The sequence below is a fragment of the Rhinatrema bivittatum genome, chromosome 9 (genome assembly GCF_901001135.1).
Source record: "Rhinatrema bivittatum chromosome 9, aRhiBiv1.1, whole genome shotgun sequence".
NCBI lineage: Eukaryota > Metazoa > Chordata > Amphibia > Gymnophiona > Rhinatrematidae > Rhinatrema > Rhinatrema bivittatum.
In genome coordinates, this window is record NC_042623.1 from 252,896,543 (window position 1) to 252,920,299 (window position 23,757).

General features: G+C 43.2%; 1 protein-coding gene across 1 annotated transcript in view; it reads left to right on the plus strand.

Moving 5' to 3' along the window:
• Window positions 1-429: 429 nt before the first annotated feature.
• Window positions 430-23,757, plus strand: part of SLC7A14 (solute carrier family 7 member 14) — an 80,404-nt gene continuing 57,076 nt past the window's right edge. Inside the window, exon 1 of the mRNA XM_029616469.1 lies at window positions 430-510. The gene's annotated coding sequence lies outside the window, so the exon portion shown is untranslated. The remainder of the gene's footprint in view (window positions 511-23,757) is intronic.

Consider the following 23,757-nt stretch of genomic DNA (forward strand, 5'->3'; position numbering starts at 1 on the left):
GGCACGCTGGGTAATGCCTACTACAGAATGTCGCCTGTTAACAAAATTGCTGGTTTCTTCCTCGGTGAAAGCAGAGCTGCGTTAAGACGCCTGCTGCGAGCCCTCGGCGAAACCATTAAATGAACGGGAGCGGCGCAGAGCGGGGCGCGAGGCAGCCGGGCCCTCGGCCGCACCTGCAGCAGGGGGCAGGCGGGAAGCCGCTCGCGCCGCCGCGCGCGCCACCTCAGCCCCCCGGGGGCCGCAGCCGACGCCGGTGACGTCACCCGCGGCTCGGCAGGGGCGGCTGCATAATGCATGGGGCTCCGGTCACGTGACGGGAGCCGCGCGCGCGCGGAGGGGGGGGGGAGGGTGCGGTCTGAATAATTCAGGAGCTGTTCAGCGTCCTGCTGCCCGGACAGACGGAGGGACGGACGAGGGGGAAGGGGGGCAGGACCCAGAGCCGGTTGCTGCTGCCGGCGGCATGAAGCTGAGCAGATCCAGTCCATGCTGCTGCTGCTGCTGCTGCACTTGGTGAGTGGTTTCTGGCTGACTGCAGCATCTCGCTCCCTCTTGCAGGTGCCTCATCCCGCCGCTTGCCCATCCGTTTCTGGGGTCATTCCGACGAGCTCGCAGGGTGGGAGAACATGGCCTGGCGGTGCTGCTGCTGCTGCTGGGCTTGCTTGGGTGTTCACTCGTCTCTGCTTGTGCTGTATCTGTGCCCTTGAGGCCAGTGCAGTATCTGCTCTGGGTGGGCTTTGCTATCTCCACCAGCAATGCTCATGACGAGCTTAGTGGGATAGGGGCTCTCCTGCTTGCTAGGGCCAAGTGGCCAGCAAGGTCTGACTTGGCATATGAAGAGCGCCCCCAGCATTATTCAATCTCCCACTGTTGCTTCACTCTGCCCCCCACTCCATGCTGGAGGCACAGCCGCACCTGCCCCCCCTGGAGTCACCACTCCTAACCCCTGGCATCTCAGGTTGTTATTCCCAGGCAGAGCCATTGCCTCCTTTCCTCATTACCACCCCTACTTCCCCCAGGTTGGCACTGCACATCTGAACTTGGTAAGTCTGAGCTGTGAAGCTGGGGGGGGAAATGGAGCAGCACGAAGAGCACAGCGGGAGTGGACCAGCACCATCAGGCAGGGATGGACTGAAAGTGATCTGGGCCCCCTGGGCAATAAGGGGGTCCCATCCGAGGCTCGGGGGACGGTGCTGTGGGCCCTCGGGCACTGCCCTTTTGCACGAATGGGTCACTCTGCCCCCATCATCAGGCTCCGTCTTTCCCAGTTAAGCAGTTGGTTGGAGGCAGGGGGAAGGAAATGGCAATGTAGAAAGGAAGGAAATGGAGGAAGAAAGGAAGAAAGGAAGCAGGCCTGTGGGCATGGGAGAAGGGTGTTGAGGGGCGTAGGGGGAGTGGGAATGAGGAGGAAACCAGGCTGTATTTATGGGGAGGGAGAGGGGTGGTTTGGAAGGAAACAGGAAAAGTGAAGGGAAACAGAAAAGGGACGAGACAGGTTGGACTGGGGTGAGGAAAAAGGTTCACAGATAGAAACAAGAAAAAAGGGGAGGAAAAAAAGAAGCAGAAGAAGTGAAAAGACAGGAAAACGAGGAAGCTCTGCAATGAGAAGGCATGAAGAGGCAGGAACAGAATAGAGGTGGAGAAAAACCATTAGAGGATGAAACAGAGACAGCAGACAAATCGAACCAGAGATGCAAAAAAAAAAGGGGTTGGAAAACATTTTATTGTAGTTTTGGTTGGGATTCTCTGACGACTCTTAAAAGCAAAGGGAACGCGGCAATCTCCTTTGAGCCACCTATTACATTTTCTGGCTTGTCTGCTTCCATCTCTGGTTATGGCTTCAAGTGAACGAAAATCGGCCTCTCCTCTGCTGCCGAGGGGTGGAAGAGAGGGCTGAGGCAATCCTTTCCCCAGAGGCCAGCCCTTGCCTTTCAATACCAGCCAGCTGTGCATTGGCAAACAAATTCATATGCAGTGTGTACTGTAAAGATGGGAGAATGGTAGGTCCTGGATTTACATCTACAGATCGCCTCGGAGAGTCTGCAGCTCTAGAGCTGTTAATAATTTGTTTCCCTTTGGTATTGATAAATATATCTATCTATCTATAGAAAGAGAGAGAGACATATCGATACATTTCTATATATCGATAGATAGATAGATAGATATTGGTGGTTAACAAGTCACAATGAAAAGTGATTTAAAATTGCCTTCAAAAAATACCGGGCTCCTTATTTTAAAAAGGGGTTTGTCGTACAAGCCCGACTGAAAAAAAAATACTTTTGCAAATAAAGTCCCATACCTGCTTCTTTCCTGAAGCTCTTACCTGTACAAACTTCCAGCCCTTCTTAATCTTCAGCAGCAGATCTTTAAAGTAAGCGTTTAGGAAGTAAATCTGAATGTGGCTGGATTTGTTTGTTTATTGTTTTACTTTCCCCATCTTCTCCCCCTCTAGCCTAGTGGCTAGTGCATTTTCACACCCCCTCCTCCTCCAAGATGGTCTTCTTTCGGGTACGCCCTGAGCACCGCTCGGGTTCAGCAAGGGGGACGCTACAGCAGCAGTTACCTTCCCTCTTCCCCCTCCCCGGGCCTGACTGGCCCCAAAGGATGGGGAATCCGGACTTGGATCCTCTCGGCACTGCTTGTTTAAAAAAAAAAAAATCAGACTAGCAATTTATGGGTTAATTAATGGTGTGATCTATGGGAACCTATGAGAAACATTGGCAGTAAAAAAAAAAAAAAATAAACGTTTATTTACATTACTAATATAAGTATTGGGCGACAAATGTATATCGAAAGGGGGTGACTAATACATCAGCTGGATGTATGGATTTTTTATTTTTTTAAACCATCTGGAGGTGGAAGGAGCAGGTGGAAGGAGCCTCGGTAGAAAAATGCTGGAGTTCTCAGCAGCCGCTCCCAGCAATCTGCCAGGATCAATGAAATGATCTCCCTTGTCATCAGGCTCATCTCTGCAGAAGGAAGGGGGGCCAGGTCATTATCCTATTAGGGATCATTTGACACAAGCCAGAGCCCTCTGCCGAAGAGAAGGAGCGGGAGAGGAGAGCAGTGATCTGGGTTTTGCTCGGGATAGTCGGTGGGGGGGAGAGAGAGCTCCTTGCCTTTTCCTTGGTGGAGGTGATGGTTGGCGAGTCAGGGCGGAGAGCCTTGGCTTTCATTGGGAAGTCTGAAAAAAAAACAAAAACCCAACCATAAAAGGCAGCGCTTCCCCCGGTCAGTACCACCAGGCCGCTGTTCAAGGTCCTGAATTTTTCTGTCTGCTTGAGTGGGAATTGTTTTCAAGTTCATGTATTAGGGACCTTCATTTTCAGTTTTTATCTTCTTTCACCTGGGAATTTCAATGTTATAACAACAACAAAAAAAAAAGTCGGTTGAAAAATCCACCGATTTTTCTCCTGTGTGTTATATCAGAGTCATTTTTTTCCATCCATTTCTTTTGTTTTAACATTGAAATTCCAATGCAAAACAAAATAAGCTGAAAACGAAGGTCCCTAATTATATTGCCAAGTTGTAGTCCCCTGAAAAGACAGGGAATGATTTCTAATTTGTGAAGGCTAATTGTATTTGATGTTTCTAAAGTAAAAATGTAAAATGTTAGGTGTTATCTCCCCATATAGTTATATAGACATAGTTTGTTGGGATGAAAGAAGACCTGAGGTCCTTAAAGGTCAAATTTATTCTAATTACTAAATAGCTGTCTATGTGTAGTAACGTAAAGTAAAGCAAAAAATTAAAATAAAGGTGGTTTTGGTTTATGTATGGAAAACATATGCCTATCTACCCGGAAGAGTAGAACAGTGGTCCTCACTCCTTTTCACTGTCTACTGCAGGAGTTCTCAACCAAGTCCTCAAGACACACATAAACCATTCAGGTTTTCAGAATATCCACTATGAATATACATGAAGTAGATTTGCATGCACTGCCTCCATTGTATATAAATCTATCTCATGCATATTCATTGTGGATATCCTGAAAACCTGACTGGCTTGGTGTGTCCGGGTTGAGAGCTCCTGCAGTAGACAGTGAAAAGGGAGTGAAGAGAAAGCCAAATTGGCATTTGGATTTAGCTACATTCCACAATTTAGGCCCTGTATGGAAAAATGCTGTGGCACATGCGCTCTACGGTTTGTACTTTTGAACAGCTGGCAGTTCCAACAAGTTAGTACCCAATGATCACAATATGTGGATCGGCTCATACCAGGGTAGACCTTTGGCAAGTATGCGACAACTCTCAGAATATCACAGCTTATGCATTAACGCAACTTCCCAAAACTGGGACCTCCATCCCGCTGGTAACCAATGTAAAGATTGCAATATGGTCATTTTCTTTAGTGCCACAGCAGCGTGTTGTACCAATTGCAGAGCACCTGTTAATGTGCCAGAGAGACCTATTAACAGACTAGAAAGTGAAAGAGTAGCCTAGTGGCTAGAGCAGTGAGCTATGAACCAGGGAAACCAGGGGTTCAAATCCCACTGCTGCTACTTATGATCTTGAGCAAGTTACTTTACCCTCCCTTGCCTCATGTAACAGGTAAGTGTTGTGAACCCCCTGGAGATGGGGAAATACTCACACTACCTGAATGTAATCTGCTTTGAAGTGCTGAAAAGCAGAATTAAAATAAATAAATACTGCAGGTAATCTAAGTTTCACAGTACCAAGGCCTGCAATACTGTCCTGAACAATTCAGGGGTTAGGTGATATCTAAGTGGTTTTAATAACTTCACCTTGAAGAAAGATATCTTTACCAAATATTGAATGTGTGTTCACGTTGTCAGCTATGAATCAAATGAACCTCAGAAAGTAGAGGGGTCAATATTCTGTATTATCTGTGTTACACCCCTGATTGGGAAACATTTACCTACTCACATCACATTCAACTTCTGAGTATTCAAATAAAGCCCATTAGCAGTGAGCTAGCCTCTAGTTACATCAAAACATTTCTTTTTTTTAATTATTTTATTTTTATTCATTTTCAACAATTACATCATAACAATCCAAAATAACCAATATATATTTCCTCATGGCATTTAATGTTAATACAGAAATTATTCTTTCCTTGTATTTTCAACTTAATGAGTATATATTTTAAGCATTATGGTAATTGGGGTGTGTAAAAAGCAGACAAAGGAAATTAAACTACTTTACTATCCTTATGGCATTAGCATGTTGGTGATATCTGTGAACTATACATATAATGCAGCAAACCTCAATCAGTCACTACCTGCGGGTGTCCATCCAAAAACTTATACAAATCTGCTGGTTCAAAGAACACATACTTATCGTCTTTATAAGTTAAAATACATTTGCAGGGGTATTTAACTATTTATTTATTTTTAACTTTTTTATACTGACGTTCCTGTAAAAAATACAAATCACACCGGTTTACAAAGAAACAGATTGTCGCATGGTAGCTTTACAAAGAACACGGGTAACAAATAACTGGGGTACATGGAACTAAATATCTGTATATAAAACAATTTGGGAGTATATAAAATTAATTCGATATCTACGTAAACACAATAAATAAATATCAGAGCAAGAAGCAAATGGGTGAAACAATTAACATCACACGGAGCAGAACATTGAAACATTAAACTGAAGTCCAGATCGGAATGAACTGATTATACTTATGGGAATTAGTCATAAAGGATGAGCTCAAATAAATTTCTTCTCTAGGTTGGATCAATGGTGAGGTAAAGAAAAATGGTGAGGTAAAGAAAAAGGGGAAGAAAACATTTTCCACCTCTTTTCTCCACTTCAGCTTTCATTGAAATGAATTTCCTCCTTCTCTCCTGTGTGGTTCTTGAAAGGTCTGGATAAATTCATACTTTGGCTCCATAGAATAGTTTTAACCTATTGCGCATAAAATGCTTGAACGCCAAATCTCTATCCATTATCAGAGTAAAGGAAGCAAATAAATTTCTTCTATGCTTAATCTCAATCTCTGAGGATAATTCCAAAAAATTGAGACAAATTCAAATTGTCTTGTATCTGCAGAGTCTGTTGGTCTTGATTTTTGAACTTTCTTTCCTCTCTTCTGGTAGATAGTATATTCGATTAAACACAGGGATTATTTCCTTAGGCAATTCCAAAATTTGAATAAGGTATTTTTTAAACATCTCGAGAGGAGATTTCATCTCTGAATAAGGAAAGTTCAAAATACGTAGATTTATTTATTTATTTATTTATTTATTAACTTTTATTTACCGACATTCGTGATTTGAGTGTTTCCCCATGTTTTCCAAATTTTCAATTTTCTTTAACTTTATATCTTCCACTCTAAGTATTTCACTTTGGTTCACCTCAAGCTTCCCCATTCTAGATGTTAATTGCTCTATTTTAACCTCTTGTTCTTTAACCGAAGTATCCATTTTATGAAAATGTTGATTTGTTTCTAGAGTTATTTTAGTCAAATTTATTATTACAGCCTCTAAATCTTTCAAGCCTCCCCACAGTGAGTCGAGGGTTATTACCTTAGGCTTTTCCATTTGAGGAAATGATTCCATAGGTTGTTTGGATTGGCTTCCCCGTGTATCTGATAAGTCCCCAATCTCAACCTGCAGTTTTTCATCTTCTGTGGCTCCAACGGAGTCTCCCAAGGAAGATCCTTCATCCAACCCGGCGGGTCTCTCACCGGTAGCTCTTATTTTCCTTCTCCCACCGCCGATTTCTGCAGTACTTGACTGCTTCTCTCGGCTGTTCACATTCACCTCTCGTTCTGCTTCCTCCACTATCGAGGGCGGGGTGTTTGGTGCACTGGGACTCAATGAGATGTCGTCAGCCAGCAGGTTTGGCGCCCGCTCAGCGCCATTCTCCGCAGCGGCTCCCTCCACTGGCTTAAAGTTCGCAGCCTGGGCAAAGAAAGACTCGATTCGAGGCTGAAGCAATTCAGGTAAGGGGGATGAAGATATTACCCACCTTACCCTAGCTTTTCATTTTGTATGAGGCATTGTTATGGAAGAAAAAGGTTTCTAAGCAATCCAAGAATTGGAGCGTTCCTGTCTTGCTTCTCACTTGGCGGCCATCTTGCCCCACATCAAAACATTTCTGAATAGCCAGGAAGCAGGGTCCCATATTCCTAATGTTATGAATTATCTGAAGGGGAATGGGACTAAACCAGAGAATATTGTAATGCCTCTGTATCAATCCCTGGTGTGTCCACACCATGAGAATTGTGTGTTGTTCTGGTCGCTACATCTCAAAAAGGGTATAGCAGAAGTAGAAAAAGTACAGTGAAGGACAACAAAAGTGATAAAAGGGATGGAACTGCTCCCTTATGAAGAAGGGCCATTCAGCTTGAAGAAGAGATGACTGAGAGGGGATATGATATGTTTATAAAATCATGATTGGGGTGAACAGATAAATAGGGGGATAGTTATTTACCCTTTCAAATAATACTAAGATAGGGGGACATTTCATGAAACTAACCAGCAGATTTATAACAAATCATGGAAAGTATTTCTTTCAGTGCACAATCAAGCTGTGGAATTTGTTGCCAGAGGGCAATGATGAACGTGACAAGCCTAGTGGGGTTGAAAAGAGATTAGGACAAGTCCCTGCAGGAAAAGTCCATAAACAATTATATAATTAAATATCCTTCAATCATCTTTTCTTCCAAAGGAATATAGGTCCAGCTTGGGTAATCTTCCTGCATATACAGGACCTTCAGTCCCCTTTAGTAGCTTACGGATCCATACTTGCTAAACTGGAAGCAGACACATTATCCGGCTAAAGCTTGCCATATAACTTGTAACAGATATTCAGTGGGACAAGCCTCTTGTTGAATGTATTTGGTTTACATTATCCAGGTGAGTTAACCCAGATAACTTTAGACCTAATCAGGGGCATTCCAGGATGTACAAACTTATCTGGATAAATTAGCCAGATAATGCCGATATTACATAAGAACATAAGAACTGCCATACTGGGTCAGACCAAAGGTCCATCCAGGACTTATTGTGTAAACAAAAGGGAAGTGGAACTGTGAGAGGAAGGTAAGCTGGAGCAGTGCTAGAGCCAGGTTTGACTGGTGCAAAGGGGCAGGACCAGGGATGGATGTGAAAACTGTCTCCAAAACAAACACACTATCTCTCACATGCACACACACACACGCACACACACGCACACACACACATATATTACCTAAATGCACTCTTCACACTCTTGGCATGCTTGATGAGCATTTGAGAGTGAAGGAGTTTAGTACTAGTAGGAACTGGGGCTGAAGGAGGAGAAGGAGTGTAGAGAGAATGGGCCCCTTTCTTTCTAATCTCTTCCTCCTCTTTACCCTGGTAATCCTCATCCTCCATCTTCAGAACCCCAAGCATCCCCCACTGGTCCTCATTCCCCCCCCCCCCCCCCATACTCCCCATTTCCCTGCCTCCTGTCCCCTGCAGTACAGGAGGAGAAGGGAGTGAGGGCGGGGGACAGCAGGAGGAGAGGGACTGGATTAGGAATAGAGTGTCTGTTCTCTGCTCTGTCTCCTCCAGGCTCACCTCCTCCTCTTCTCTTCCCTGCAGGCTGCCTGGAGGGGAGGGCCAGGAGTAGAACGCCCCTGCTGCTCTGCCTCATAAGCCTGAAGAAAAGTGCCAGATCTGCGTTCCACCCTGTTCCCTCACAAACGAAGCCCAGAATCCATCAAGCCCAGTATCCTGTTTCCAACGGATACTGGGCTTGATGGTCACAAATACCTGGCAGGATCCCAAACAGTAGATTGATTCCATGCAACTCTCACTCAGAAGTAAGCACGAGCATTCCCCAAATCTACCTGGTTTATAACTGTTTATGGATTTTTCCTCCAGGATCTTATCCAAAACTTATTTAGCTCAGCTACTTCTAATTGCCTTTACCACATCCTTAGGCAATGAAATTCAGAGCTTAATTGTTCATTGAGTGAAAAAATATTTTCCCTGAATTGTTTTAAATGTGCTCCTTAGTAACTTCAAGGAGTGCCTCCTAGTCTTTTTATTTTTGGAAAGTGTAAACAATCAATTCACATTTCCCCATTCCACTCTATTCATGATTTTATAGACTACTTTCATATTTCCCCTCAGCCATCTCTTCTCCAAGCTGAATAGCCTTAACATCTTTAGCTTTTTTTTTTCCTAGGGGAGCCTCCCATCCCCTCTATTTATTTATTTAAATGATTTATATAACCCGCTGATCCACCAGTCTCAATTTGGTCTTCCTTCTCCGTACCTTTTCTAGTTTTTTGAGATGCAGTGTTGTCAGTGATATTCAACTTTAACTTTAATCTGCTATATTCAAAATATAGGCAGTTAGACATACAAATAACCCTTCTGGTCCAGGAGGCTTGATCCCCCACTCCCAGCCCCCAAAATAATTAAAAATGATATTGGGGCATAGCACCTGATGAACCCCTTCCTCCAAGCCCTCAAAAAGAATTAAAATAAGTTGCAGGTTACCGCAGCCTGAGGAACCTCCCCTACCCCTGTATTGAAATGTCTCCATGGGCTCCAGGCCCCTCTAAATCCCCTCCCTACCCACCTGCAACCCCTGTCCTGACCCTCTCACCTCACCTGGGATCCCCCAGACCTTCCAAAGCCACCAGGCATGCGATGTCCAGCGCTGCTGTCATGCAATACTTTGACATCATACGATCAGGAGCCTCTCAGAGCCTCTGGGAATTGTGGAGCTCAGGTGACAATTTCAGTACTGGAGAGAAGCAGGCAGGAAGACTCCACAGGCTTCTATAGACTGTAACTTATTTTAATTCTTTTTGGAGTTTGGAGGAAGTCATCAGGTACTATGCCCTAATATCATTTTCGGTTAATTTGGAGGGCATGAGGGGTCGGGATAAGGCTTGCGGCCAGAGAAAGTTTGAGTTTGTTTGGTTTTTTTTTTTACTTAACCAGCTATATTTTGAATATAGCTGGTTATGGTTAAAGTTATCTGGCTTCAGATACCTAGATAACTTTAGGGCTGCTCTGAGGCAATCCGAAACTTAGCTGGATAACACTGGCCCACTCCAGAATGTCCTCGGACCATCCCCGACTTATCAGGTTCAGCTGGCAAACAACGTAGCCGGATAACTCAGTCGCAGTAAAATTGGTGGGAAATTTAAAACCCTCAGTACCAACTGAGCCAGACAAACCCCTTTGAATATGGAACACAAAGGCTAATTTTTGTACTTTTCCAAATTCTAGTTATCCTTTTTGAATGTGTAGGTGTCAAAAACGGAACCCTCACCCTTAAAAATGTGGCTAGATGAGGGCCTTACATAGTCAAAGGATGGCATCTTTGTACCTTGTTTCCAGCATCCACTTTTACTGCTCACCAACTCGCACCCTAAGTCTTTGGCAGCTGCTGCCACTTGGCTGTTCAACTCATTCCAAGTTTATTGTCGACTAGTCAGCCCAGGCCTTTTATATTGGTTAGTGTTGATTAATTCTACCCTATTCAAGGTATATTGCTGCTTGCAGCTGCCTATTCTTATGCATGTTATGAATTACCCTATACAGCACTCACTAATCTGCCTGCTAAGTACCTAGGGCATCTATATCCCTCTGTAAAAATCAGTGATTTGTACAGACTTAGAATATCATAGAGTTTGGTGTCTTCTGAAAAAAATAGTAGTACTATTGCTTATTCATTCTTTCAGATATTTGATAAAAATATTAAATGACAATATTCAGGCACATTCCATTCCATTTGAAATATGCGGCATTCTTCGGTCAGCTCCCTAGCCTCTTACACATGGTAACAGTCAACCCCATTTTCTGTCCTTCAAATATTAGTCTTTCAAAAGAATACTAAGTGAGAAGCATTAGCAAAATACTTTCCAAATTAGAATTGCTGCTAACATTCTCTACAAGCCCAATAAGTTTAATCAATCAGAACCCTTATGGTTTCTTGCTCGGGGTAATCTTTAGATAGGTGCAAAAGCTGCGATCATATTAGGCCCCATGGCTTGAGGGGTTGCTCAATAGGTGCAAGCATAGACCTAAAGATGGCTCTGTAGAGTGGGCCAGAAGCAAGAGGAGGGAACTGGGTCATTTAATGATCCATGGTCGTCAACAAACCTTTTCCATTGGAAACAATTTAGTAGAACTAGGGGGATTTGAAACTCCAGGGAGGAAGACTTAGAACCAATGTCAGGAAATATTTCTTCACTGAGAAGGTGGTGGATGCCTGGAATGCCCTTCCGGAGGAAGTGGTGAAGACTAAAACTGTGAAGGATTTCAAAGGGGCATGGGATAAATACTATGGATCCCTAAAAGCTAGAGGATGGGAATAAATAAAAGGTATCCGGCACGGAATGGCAGTTACTACCTTTGACAGAAACATGGGGGTAACATGCACAGAGCGGCAGTTACTACCTTGGAAAGCTTGCTGGGCAGACTAGATGGACCATTTTGGTCTTTTTCTGCCGTCATTACTATGTATTCATGTAGGCCCCACCTATTTTCAACAATAGCTCTCTCCCAAAGCCTAGGGAATGAGCTGGAGGCCATTCATGCGTCCGGGTTCTAGGTAAGTACAGTGGCAACAGGTTGAGCAAAGGGATTATGAAAAAGTGAACATTTCATTAATGCATCAGGTCTCAGTCCAGCCTAAAATGACCCTATTTTTGCTGATCATTCTCTTTTCTTTCATCTAACTCCTTTTTTTTTTGTAATGGCTGTCAGGATTTTCCCCAATTCATAGTTGTCCAGTTCTAATTTAGATACTCTTTTGAATATGGATCCTACACATTCCTTTTGCCAATCCTGAAAAAAGTACTCCATCCATTTGATCATTTGCGTATGCTTTTCCTAAATCCAACTATAGTTAAGCAGACAGAGGTTCAGGCATCTTTATCGGTTTTCCAGTGATAAACTGCATGTAGCTTTATGACTGTCTTCATCTATTGTGCCACAACTAGCAGGCTCATACAAGAGAAGCCATTCAAGTGTTAGACTGTAAGCAAAAAACTATTGAAATAGATTTTTACTAACCATTTTTGTTTACCAGAAACACAAGAAGTAGATACATCCTGGATCCTAGATATTGTGTCATGTATGTTTTATTTGCTGATTAGTTTTTTGGTTTTTTTTTTTTGGTTTTTTTTATAAATATGTCTTCATTGTCTTACACATAAGAACACTGCAGTGCTCAACAAAGCTCTAGGCATTAATGGTAATTCTAATTCGCTAAAGCTCCAACCATTCCAGTCCCCTGTCATCACCCCCTATGCCCTCCCTTTCCCTCCACCAGATCACTTGCCCAACCCTCCCTGCAAACCAGTCCTGGCAACTGTAATATCTCCAGTCCGCAGAACCAAAGCATAACCAGAGCAGAATCACAGTTGTTCATTTTTTCTCTTATTTTTTTCCAATCCGTTTGACTAAATTTTAAAAGAAAAAGTATATCTACACAAGGATCACAAAGGTCAGCTATGCATCTAGTTTATGCAGGCTTATCCTCCCATATAGGAGGAAAGAATTATATCCACTCTTCAATGATCCAGGCAGCAGACAACCTGAGGTCATAGCTCTACTTTGCTTCCCCATATTATGTGAATTAATGTGACCAACTAAGCTATAACATTAGTTAGAATCATGTTTCCAACATATCATATTTTTAGCTGGCACTGAAGCAGTCAAAGTGCATTACACACGCATTACACTTTTGAGGATTCTCTGTCCGCTTCTCATTGTTTAGACTGAGGTACACTGTTCCGGCATTTTCCCAAATATATTTAAGATGCAAACAAATAATTAGCTCCTGCGTCATAAATAAATGGTGTTAGGTGCATATTCTTAGCATGTTCATGTGCCAGAGGGGCACTTCAGATATTATTTATTATTAATTATTTATTTATAAATATTTTATATTCCGCTTTTACCCAAAGTTGGCCTGAAGGTGAATTACAATAAAATGTAAATGAACAGAGGCATTAGAACAGCCTCCAGTTGAATCGGAATTTGCAATCAACATAGCGTTGGGATTCAGCGTCGGAAAATCCACTCGTGAATAGTTTCAAGACCCAGTCGTGTCCCTGGTTTTGTACAACACACAAGTCCCTCGTTGGGGGTTCAGGAATTTGGGCCGAACATGTAGGTTTTAGGGGAAGACCTGGCTGAAAAACCATGCCTTACCTTTTTTCCTGAGCTTAAAGTGGATTGGCTCCGGGCACAGGGTGAACATGAACATTATAATATGATGTAACCTCTTCGGGGACCTCCTGGAATGCCGGGGTACACTGTTGTTCCCGGGGCCGCTTTGCTCCCAACTCTCTTTCTCCTTTCTCATGCCACGCAGTACACTGAAAGCCTGTGGGTGGTGAGGGTTCTCTCCAGTGGGGAGAAGGAGTCAAGCTCCAGGGCCCTCAATTCCTTTAATCTCTCAAATCCTTTAGGTTTTTCTTTCTCCACAGTACTTATGCTTCGGATGTCCTTGCTTCAATGCACATGTAACCCTTTTTTTGGGGGGGAATAATGATGATTCCAAAGGGCCATAAAATCATTTCTTTACGTGGGCTAGCTCTTGGGTTTTTCTGGACAAAACAGGCAGGTCTCACTGATTGGGTGTTCAAAATAATATTTACTGGATATTGTGTGTGTTTTGCCTCCAATACCAATACACCGGAAAAGCAAATATGGCCAATAATGACATCTTTATTGTGTAAGGAAAATTTGTCTTTGGTTTACAAGGTATTGGTGGAAGGAAAGAGAACAGTACACAGAGTGCAGGGTCTGACTGCTCTCTAAAATCCTTCAAAGAACATTTACTAAGCTCCTTCTTAAATATACAATTCCATCCAGCAATATAGTACTGTCTTACATTTTTTGGCCCTTCCATCAAGTGCTATCTGTCCCCTTGTAATTTTCCAGACAAGCTAGAAACGGCTTGTGAAAATACTCCTTTTCAGCATCTGTCCTCTTTCTCATGCCCACAAACAAGCTTAGCTCTTGGGAAACTTTTACTCCTATTCTGATACCAAAACTTATTAATTCACTGTCTGCTATTAGCAGAACTTCCTTTTTCTCACAGCTGCAGCTCTCCCCTTCGCCTACTCAGATTTCCACATACTGGGTTCGTGGGCTCTGGCTCATTCTGTCTGACCTTAGGTGTTCCCTGGTCAGCATTTTACATCTGATTGTAGGAAAATCAAGAAAGTGTATAAATGAAAAGTCCAAATACATCCAGGTTCCTTGTCTTTTGAAGTAGTACAAGTTTAAATTATGTATCCCTCTGTGGAAATCTCCTTTATTACTGAAACTTGGAAATTGTAATCCATCCATGGTGGGGAATGAATGTGTGTCCCAAGGGGGCTGGGATATCTTAACCAGGGCAGATGTCCCTTTCCCCCAAACAGTACCTGATTCTAGAAGGGCACTCCCAATCTTCACCTGCCTGTGTCCCGTGTCCCAGGCTGGCTGGAAACTCCGGTTGGGGGTCTCCCGTTGGTCTTCTTCTCCAGACTCCTCTTTGAAAAATAACTCTCTCACTGGGCAAAGAAGGAGATCAGCAAAAACAGCTTCCTTCTCACAAAACAGAAAAAAAAAAACCCCAAAAAGGGGTTTCACTTGCTGGGCACTGCACTCTTGATGGGTTGAAGGGCCTTCCTGCACCTCTGGAGAGGGGGTTACATCCTCTCAGAAGGTGCAGGTCAAACCTGCCAAAATCCTCACTTTCAGGCTAGGAAAAATTCCCAAAATCACTCTGTTTCCCTCTCTTTCCCTCCGGCCTATCACCAAGAACTGGCAGGTCAGTGCCTCTCCCTTCTTTTGCTAAGCTGAGGGCCTAACTCTGGAGAGCACAAGGAAACACATCCTTCCTTCTTGAAATCAAATCTACACTGACTCCTCCTAGTCACATGTCTACCCCCCCCCCCCCCCCCCCATGCCTAACAGACAGGCCGATTCCAGTAAAAGTCGCGGGAGAGCCGGCGAGCGCCCGCTCTCCCGACACGCGCACAGGTCACTCTCCTGTGCGCGCCATTCAGGAGGGAACAACATGCAAATGAGGGCCCACGGTAAAAGGAGGCGCCAGGGTAATGTACATCGGCTTTAATTCCTCACTGTGAATATTTGATTCTTACCTATATGCTCTTCTTAATATTCAATGTTTAACTTATGCCCCTGTAACTCCCTATCTCTTTTTCCCCTCTCCTCCAAGTTTCCACCCCCCCCCCCCCTTTCTCAACAGTTCCATGTTTGATGTAAAGCTTGTTGCTGCATTTTTGTTTCTTGTCAACCGATGAGATGCTCCCAACGATCATCGGTATATAAAAACTGTTAATCAAATAAATAAATAAATAAATGGGGACACTAGCGCGTCCCTAGCGCCTCCTTTTTGACAGGAGTGGCGGCTGTCAGCGGGTTTGATAGCCGATGCTCAATTTTTCCAGCGTCGGTTCTCGAACCCGCTGACAGCCACAGATTTGGAAAAAGGATGCCAGCAAAATTGAGCATCCGTCTTCTGACCCGCGGGGAGATTTTTATTTTTATTTTTTTTTAATTTTTACTTTTCTTTTACTTTTGGGGCCTCCGACTTAATATCACTTAATATCGTAGAAAATTCTTTTTCACTCAATGCACAATAAAGCTCTGGAATTTGTTGCCAGAGGATGTGCTTAGTGCAGTTAGTGTCGCTGGGTTCAAAAAAGGTTTGGATAAGTTCTTGGAGGAGAAGTCCATTACCTGCTATTAATCAAGTTTACTTAGGGAATAGCCACTGCTATTAATTGCATCAGTAGCATGGGATCTTCTTAGTGTTTGGGTAATTGCCAGGTTCTTGTGGCCTGGTTTGGCCTCTGTTGGAAACAGGATGCTGGGCTTGATGGACCCTTGGTCTGACCCAGCACGGCAATTTCTTATGATATTAAGTCGGAGGATGTGCAGAAAAGCAGTTTTTACTGCTTTTCTGTACACTTTCCCAGTGCCGGCCGAAATTAACGCCAGCCTTTGGGCAGGCGTTAATTTCTGAGAGTAAAATGTGCGGCTTGGCTGCACATTTCACTTTCTGTATCACGCGGGAATAACTAATAGCGCCCGCAACATGCATTTGCATGTTGCGGGCGCTATTAGTTTCGGGGTGGATGGCCGCGCGTTTTGCACGCGCTATTACCCCTTACTGTATAAGGGGTACAAATAGCGCGTGGAAAACGCGCGGCCAAACGCGGGCTAACAGCTCCACCAGAGAACACTGTACTGTATCGGCCTGAGAGTGCCTATTCCTGCAAGGCCTCTGGGGGAGGAGCAGAGTTGAACGGCATAGTCTGCAAATTCAGATGGACTAAAATTAAAGGCTGGGGACTAGGGCCGCTTGGTGGAGACCTCATTGTCTCTACACACCTCTGACTCTTAATGAAAATGCTGGACACTCTGGCGGGGTATTTAACAAACATTTACTGCAACTAAAAACACTTGAAGTCCGGTTCACAAAAATAATTCTCACAAAAACCAAACAGTCCAAAGGTAGCTCTTCCCTGAGTTCTAACAGCTGAGTCAGTGTCCCTAAGGTGGCAAACACTAGGAGAAAGCTAACCTTCCAGGCTGGATTCTTCCATTGGGCAGCAGTGTGCGTGGGGGCTGTTTGCCAGGAGCAAGAGTTGTCCGGGAGTGTGTTCGTTGCCATTTTTCCCTCCTAACCATCTTGAGACTTCATCTTTGGAGACAGATGTTCCGCTGTGTCAGATGCTGAGTCATTGGATGACTTAAACTCTCTGTAGGCACAGAATCCTCACTGAGCTGAGTGTAGTTTTCACTCTGTCCATTTTAATATTGTGATTTTTTATTTTTTTTTTACCTATCACAGATTTTAAACTCCCCCTTCGCTTTTCATGTTGCCAGCAGGCATTTAGCTGCAAATCGCTAGGTTTCAGACACTGAAGTTGCTGTTTCCCCTCAGCCCTAGTTGCTGGTGAGAGTACATTAGGAACACAGGTAGACAGTAACTTTTAAACAGGTGCATGGGTGCACATATACATGTGTATATGGGCGCAGAGCCAGATACGCAGCAATTTTATATCCTATGCGCCTATTATAAAATAGCCCTGGTGCGTGGATGTGTGCTTCTAACTTTAAGCTTGTGCATGCACAGCGGCGTAAGTCAGTTGTGGGATGTGCAAGTGACAGAATTTTGTAACAATAATATTGGATGGACACGCACATGTGTTACATGTGTGCCCATCTCCCAATTTGGCATGTGCCTGGCTTTTAAAATTCACCTTACAGATTCTGTCTATAGCACTGGGCATAGGATCATACAAGGTGCCCGCTTCAGACTGAAAGATGAGGAGAGAAATGTCCATGTGAGCTGATTATTTTGCAAAAACAGACAGAGCAAACTACAAAAGAGATAAATACATTGTCAGTTTAAAAATCACTTTTGCTATTATTTCATAATTTGCTCAGAAAAGTGACTGAGTCAGAGAACAGTTATTGTCTCTGAGTGGGGAATGCCCGGTACTGCTATGCAGAATAAAAGAACAAATGTAAGAAGTAAATGTAACAATAAGAAAAAATATTTAAGAAGCTAATGTTTGTCTTTATTGTAAAATCAGAATGCCCAACTGTTAAAATAAAGCTGTAGCCACCGCTAATTAGTGACTGTTATCAGCAAAAAAATTACTTTTGCAGCAGAAATGATATTTCCCTTGTATTTTAGGACATTTTTATGGTGTCCTTAATGAACTGAGATCTTTATGAAGTTTCATACACCACATAGAGAGGATGGAGTGAAGCTGGGAGAGAGAGAGAGAGGCTGAGCAAAGAGAGGTTTATGTAAGGAGACAGAAAGGAGAGCAAGTGGTGGAGGGAAAGAGAGAAGGGAGAGAGGTTGGGGAATGAGAGAAAGGGGGATGGGCTAGTGGGAGAGAGATTGAGAAGGGAGAAAGACTAAAGGAGAGAGGCTGGTGTGGGAGAGAAAATTGAGGGGGGGAGAAAAGCTCAAGGGAAGAGAAAGAAGAGAGGCTCGGGAAGTAGAGAGACGGGAAAGAGAGAGAGGAGAGAGGCTGGTGGGGCAAATAGAGAAAGAAGAGAGGCCAGAGAGGAAGAGAGACTGGTGGAGAAGAGAGAGGAGAAAGGCTGGTGTAAGATGGAGAGAAAAGGTGGGAAAGGGAGGATAGGCAAGAGATGGGAGAGAGAGGCTAGAAGGAAGAATGAGAGGGGAGAGAGGCTGGTGGAAAAGAGAGAGAGAGGAAAAAAGAGAGGCTGCTGGGGGGAGGGAAAACGGATAATGAGGAGGAAGAAAGGCTATAGAGGGGAAGAAAGAGAAGGGAGGAGGAGGCAGTGAAGGGAGAGAGAAGACAGATGCTGGTGGGAGAGAGAGAGAGAGGAGAGAGAGGCTGCTGTCCTGCCTGAAATCCTGTCATTCGTGACTGGCGTTCTAGCCAGTTTATCAATAATTGGTGCTGTTGGTGCCATTAAGCAGAAGCTGAGGCATTTACTGTTTCCTAGGCCCACCTGAATAATCAGTAACGGGTGTCAGAGGTGGGTTTTCTTCAGCTGTTTGGTTTGTTAATGTTTAGTCATATATTCTGTGTTTTATATGTTCTTTGGAACTCACTTAGAATTTCAGATGATGTGAGTAATGAATCCTTTTTTATGTTTACATCTTCTTTATTTCATTTTTGTCACATTAAGCACACAATCTCGGCAATGGTGAGTTCTTATCCACTGCCGAGAAAGAACATAACAAAGTATAAGTAAAGTCCAACAACGTTTAAAGTATCCCTTCCCCCCTCCCATACACTTCCTCATCCATATTTCCCAAGCTGTTAGCCTGTTACCATCCTTCAATGTAACTCAGGCTGTACTGACTATACAATGCAATCCCTTTACTCCACTGTAGGTCACTTACAGTCATACTGCGGACTTTAATGTGGCAACGATTGCACATACATATTCCAAATCCGCAGAAAGGTAAACTTGGTTTTTGACAAATCATATTTAACCACATACGTTTCCATAACACAATAATGAAAAATGGCATTTCTTAGCTGTGAAATTGTAGGTGACTCAGGCACAAGTCATTTCGGCAAAATTGCTTTTTTTACTTTCTATATCGTAGATGCACAAATCCACTGTGAAAAGGCACCCCTTGTAAGTTATCAAATAATATTACTTCTGCATTTAAAGGTACCAGTAATTGAGAAAACTAAGTTCAAAACTTTTCACAAAGAACCTTGTATCATCGGACATGTCCAAAATTGGTGTCCAAGAGTTTCTGTAGCTCCTCTGCACTTTGTACACAGGTCTGACGTGGTCAAGTGCATATCTTAACTTGCTACTGTGGAATATTAAACCATAGTAAAAGTTTGTGTTGGATTTCTCTCCAATCCATGTTGCCAGTGAGTTGTTTAAGTCATTTAAAACAATTGACATAATTCTGCCCTGTAAGATCAATGATCAATTCATCCTGGCAGTGATTCCTTTGGGATAGATATTCCATTGACTTATGAGTGGGGGGTTTTCAAAAACTTATAAAACCCTGAAATGGTGTGGCAAGAGGAATCTTCCTGATTGAGAAGATCTATAAAAGAAATTGTCTATTTCTCATGCTCAAGCTTTTGCTTATTTAGGGAGCAGGCGTAATGCCTCACTTGCAAATAAGCAAAGAAATGCTTGTGTTCCAGATTAAAAGTATCTTGCAACTCCAAAAAAATCTGGACCTCATCCTCAAAAAGATGCCACACAGTTTGGAGACCCAATGAGGCCCATCTTGTAAAAACAGCCGACCGAATTCCGGGTTGGAAATTCAGATTTCCTGCAATAGGGAGAAAACGAGAAACCCTATAATTCGATTTCATTTGTGGGTAGACCCATCGCCAAGCTTTCAAAAGTGCCTTAATCACTACACTTTGTTCTGGGAGCTGGGAGGCATTACAAGGTATAAGAAATCTAAACAATTCTTGCCCCAGCCCTTGGACATGTAAAAGGTAGTATTCATTACCCAGTCCTCTATATATGAATCTTTGTAAAATTATAATTAAATGCCAAAGATTTCCCAGGTATGGAGACCAAGAGTTTGAGGGTAACTCTGCGGTCTCTCCACAGCCGAGTTGCTGGGACACTGGTGCTACCCTTGCTCTACCTGTTCCGTGGATAAATGGAGGACTTTTATTTCCAGAAGTGTTAATCTGGCATCTTTCAGGAACACTAAATTCACTTAAAAATATGCACCCTTGAAACTATTCTTCTGGTCATCAGGAAAGTCTCCTTCTACAATTTAATATTTACAGCTGTGTGCAAGCAACCTCGGGGGAGTTGTTCAGAGCATTTTTCCAGTTCCTTTGCTTCACTGTTGACCTAAACAAGCTCTGATAATAGAGAACACAAATCCATTGTCTTCTAGAACATCACTAATGAATAGGACCTGACGTCAGAGGATATGCTGAATGACAGGGGAGCTTAGGGCAGATGGTGAATCAAAGGACCACGTGATCATTGTCTTAAACCTTGTTCGTTTTTGTTTTTTTTTTTAATTTCCAAACACATCAAAGCTGTTTGTCTTGCAGGTTTGTACTTTACCCAAGGGAAGCCTGCTTTTTACATACTGTGCAAGAGTTCCCCATATACTGCACCACCATGCCTTAGGTAGCCATTCAAATATAGAATCAACCCCCTGTCCTCTCCCCTTCCCTATCTCCCCCCCCCCCCCCCCCCGACACACATGTATACATTTCTGTTTTGGTGACAGTTCTTTTAAATTTATTTAGTAAAAATTAGAAATAGACCACAACATGGAGGGTTTTAATTTGAAATAGTCCAAATGGATATTGATATTAATACTTTCCTTACTATATGCATGATAAATGAATTGTTGCATAGTTAACATTACTGTAGTCAGATGGGAATAGTAGCTATGTCCAGTTATCTAGCAATATACCCAAGGCTCAGCTCACTCAGCTTCGGGACTTTGAAAAATGAATGGCCACAAAGAGTTTGATGCAAAAAAAAAAAGAATCACAGTTCCATGTTAAAAAACAAAACCTGTGGCTCAGAGACAATCCAAATAAAACCCCAGCTCCCACTCTGATTTGCATAAAACATTTCTGAAGTTCATTATAATATAGATGAGCCTCATGATCTTTCTTTGCATATGCGCAATCACACTCTTGCCATCAGCAAAATCTGGGACTGAGTGGGGGAAGGATACCGAGTTGCTGGAGGCGAGTGAAAGATGCAGATGTATCTGGAGGAATAAATGGTTGTGTGCAGAACGGAGGGTGAAAATGAAGAGTGTATGATGGCGTGCACCAAATTATTATTGTTTTTCAAGCTGTGATAAGTAATTATCTTTTTTTTTTTTTACAAACTTTTCCCTACTAAATTATTCAGAGTAGTAAAATCACATGCAGACTGTGATACATTACAGGAGGACCTTGCAAGACTGGAAGATTGGGCATTCAAATGGCAGATGAAATTTAATGTGGACAAGTGCAAGGTGTTGCATCTAGGGAAAAATAACCCTTGCTGTAGTTACACGATGTTAGGTTCCATATTAGGAACTACCACCCAGGAAAAAGATCTAGGCATCATAGTGGATAATACTTTAAAATCGTCGGCTCAGTGTGCTGCAGCAGTCAAAAAAGCAAACAATGTTAGGAATTATTAGGAAGGGAATGGTAAATAGAACGGAAAATGTCATAATGCCTCTGTATCGCTCCATGGTGAGACTGCACCTTGAGTACTGTGTACAATTCTGGTCGCCGCATCTCAAAAAAGATATAGTTGCGATGGAGAAGGTACAGAGAAGGACAACCAAAATGATAAAGGGGATGGAACAGCTCCCCTATGAGGAAAGGCTGAACAGCTTAGGGCTGTTCAGCTTGGCGAAGAGACGGCGGAAGGGGGATATGATAGAGGTGTTTAAAATCATGAGAGGTCTTGAACGAGTAGATGTGACTCAGTTATTTACACTTTCAAATAATAGAAGGACTAGGGGGCATTCCATGAAGTTAGCAAGTAGCACATGTAAAATTAATCGGAGAAAATTCTTTTTCACTCAATGCACAATAAAGCTCTGGAATTTGTTGCCAGAGGATGTGGTTAGTGCAGTTAGTGTAGCTGGGTTCAAAAAAGGTTTGGATAAGTTCTTGGAGAAGTCCATTAATGGCTATTAATCAATTTTACTTAGGGAATAGCCACTGCCATTAGCAATGGTTACATGGAATAGACTTAGTTTTTGGGTACTTGCCAGGTTCTTATGGCCTGGATTGGCCACTGTTGGAAACAGGATGCTGGGCTTGATGGACCCTTGGTCTGTCCCAGCACGGCAATTTCTTATGCTCTTATGTTCTTATCTGATGCTTCTTATGCCAGCTGTTTCTCATATTTTGGGTGAATCAAACCTGCAAAATGTGCAGTTGGGGTGCTATTTTCTAAAGAGTTATTTTGGTTTTTCCCTCCATTCTTTGAACAAAATATTTGAAAAATAATAGCTTACTGCCAGTTGTTATTGATAGCTTACTTAGCAGTGAGCTACAGTAGAGGTAGATAAATGATAAATAGGCCATCAATATAGAAAGAAAGAGATAGCTAATGAGACAGATAGAGATGGTCTAGTGACTTAGTGGCAAGAGCCATGCCCCGACAGGCGCAGGACTTGTGTTCAGGTCTTTTGTTCACAGGGCTGCCCTGGGCTGGGGAATGCTGCAGAGTCAGTGCCCACAGCCCTTGGTTTGGGGGCGGGGGGGGGGGGGGGGGGGGGGGAGTCCCAGCCATCGTGCACTGGTGGCACTCGTTGGCCAGACTCAGGGTGCAAACACACCGGATTCCAGAGGGAGTCACAGTCCACAAAGGGGCTATCGCTGCAATGACCAGGTCATAAAAATAGGAATTAAATTGAAATGAAAGCTCCGGATATAGCTCAACAGAGGCTGGTTACAATTTGGAAGCCCAAAGGAGCAGGGCGAAAGTGCCAGGCCGAAACAAAAGGTCTCACTACCTAGGATGATACAAAAAAATATGAGAGACCCTATAGAACAGTGGTCCCCAACCCTGTCCTGGGGGCCCCCCCAGCCAGTCGGATTTTCAGGATATCCACAGTGAATATGCATGAGAGAAAATGTGCATGTTATGGAGGCAGTGCATGCAAATCTTCTCTCATGCATATTCATTGTGGAGATCCTGAAAACCCGACTGGCTGGTGGGCCCTCAGGACAGGATTGGGGACCACTGCTGTAGAATACCACCCTGAGTCCTTTCTGAACGGGCAATGAAACGTAGAACAAAGAAAGAAATAGAACTGTCTTCTCTGTGAACCTTTTTCTTTTTATTTAACCACATGTGACTAAAACTGAATTTAAAGTAGAATTAGGATTAGAACAGTCTTTAGCATTGGTTCGCATGCGAACAAACAGCATTTCGGTGACATTGTCCGTAGGAGACATTTTCTTGTTCTACAGCAACTCCACGGATCTGGTGCAGTGGTAGCCCCTTGGGGAATTCCATTCAGTTTCATAGCACCCCCAGGAAGTGTTTGGATAAACTGGTAGATTGTTATTGTATATAAAATGTCAGTTTTCTACACATTTCTTAAATAATAATGGAAGGGAGCCTGAATATGACCCCTTCCACCTTCTGTGCTTCACCGTGCGACTCACATTCAGTTTCCATGTGGACATATTGCATTACATTATAAATGTGATTGCCTTCACCATATTAAGAATCCAATTAAGTTAATTTTCCCATCTATCCTGCCAGCCCATGGCACCAGCAGATGTCAAATGAGAGAGAGCAGGGAAGGCTAGGACCAGCCCCTTCTCCCCGTTTACAATATTTTTCCG